The sequence below is a fragment of the Pseudomyrmex gracilis genome, unplaced genomic scaffold, assembly GCF_002006095.1.
Source record: "Pseudomyrmex gracilis isolate BER0280 unplaced genomic scaffold, ASM200609v1 scaffold_3029, whole genome shotgun sequence".
Lineage (NCBI taxonomy): Eukaryota > Metazoa > Arthropoda > Insecta > Hymenoptera > Formicidae > Pseudomyrmex > Pseudomyrmex gracilis.
This window is the reverse complement of record NW_018023613.1, coordinates 10,229-12,171: the sequence shown is the minus strand read 5'-3', so window position 1 is coordinate 12,171 and position 1,943 is coordinate 10,229.

The following is a 1,943-nucleotide window of genomic DNA, read 5'->3' as shown; positions in this document are numbered from 1 at the left end:
AGTCAATGCGCAAACCAACCAAGCGTCTTGGTCAAAGCCCGAAATAGTTTTTTTAACGTACTTTTTACTGTGCGCTACTGTAGCAGTGACATTATATAGACTAGATTAGTTAGGTTGGATTTTTACGGAGAGAAAATGCCCGCCTACGCGTTACGATAATATAAGATACAAACGAAATATTTTATTTGTCTCAAATGTCTATTAAACTTTGATCAAAACGCTTGGTTCCGCATTGACCAAACAATTCTAAAACCGCTCGTGTTTCGAGCTTTGACAATAACATGTCCATAAAATATATACATCACAAAACTGTCCTTTTTTACTTAACTTTCTATAGTTTGTACTAAAAGTATCATATCTTTTTTTTTTATCATTATATATTTTCACAACCATACATATCTTTTTTTTTATATAAAATCTTCAAATTCTATTTACCAATACATCACTCGATCATATCGATATAAATTGTCACATTTCAGTAACGCAGACATAAAATGTGTCATATAACATGTTACATTACCTACCTGTTATCTACTTGTTGCCAGTAAGTAACGAACTATATAATTATTTCATTACAGACTTATATTGTATAAATAAGAAAAAATTATATAATCCCAATATAAATCAAGTATAACAACTGTTACATTATATGTTACTCCCATGTATGTAGCAGTTATATTTTGTGTTTGCTGCGTTGTTTCACACGACATCGTATATCGAGTCTGATGTTACTTTCCCAACAGTGACATCCGTTATCGTCATTATTAATTTACCCTTTTCTCAATCTCTTTATTTATTATCATCTCTCTCTTTAATATTTATACATCACTATCGTGTATCATTGTCGATAGAATCACACCCACCGGTCGGTGATTAGTATTAGATGATACAATTGCACATTTAGCAACTTATCGACGCTAAGCAATCAGTGACATTTTCCGATTGAGTTTGAGGCCATCTCCAGAGTTGTCTGCCGCCTATATATAGCTGCTGCTGTTGGTGTTTGCTGCCGCCGCTGATGTTGCTACCATTGCTGGACCTTGCTTACGAAGTCGAATATTGCTACAATGGCTGCTAAATGATGCATGACAGTTTTAGATTCTAGTCGTAATAGATCTTGAATCATTTTAGGCTTCCATACGCAAGTGTCATTTTTTGTGCAACACTTAACAAACATAAAGTTCCAATTAAGGTAAAAATTGTTTGACTGTTTCTGTGCGGAAATGATTAAAATTTATACTTACATTTTCTCGTTTCTTACATCTCATGTAAGTTTCTTTTTTACTTCTGTTTTTAATAAATTTTTAATAAATTATTTTTAATAAATTATGGTAAGATAGGCAATATTTCTACGACTGACTAGTTCTGAGATCTATTTATATACAATATAGTTGATACACCAAGACAAAGCTTGTGTGCGATGAACCAGCTTTGATAACAGTAGCGTAAAACTGATTTTCTCGTTGTTCATAGGCGCCTGATATCTGGTACGCTGTTTTCTACGTATTTTCGTACGTAGCAGCTGGATCGAAACAACGAAAACAAGGTCAGCAACAGCAACATCACCAATAGCAACCACAACAGCAGTACCAGCAGCAACAGCAACAGTATCAACAGCAGCAGCAGCAGATCTATCAGCAACAGCAAAATACACTACAATCACGTCAACAACAAGAACAACAGCAGCAGCAATAATCACACCAATTCCGGCATCCTTATCAGCAACGCAAGCAGGAACAATCGCAACCGAGTAACGCGCCACTGCACAGAAACACAACTATATCCGCACTCTCGTCAACATTGATGAACGGAATAGAGACACTCGCTTCCCTTTATCCACAGCGTTCACAACAACAATAGATGCGCACCGCACACCTGTTTACCTTGAGTATAAGTGTGCTATTTTTCCTGAAATTTCGTTAAATTCTATGATCGAACACATA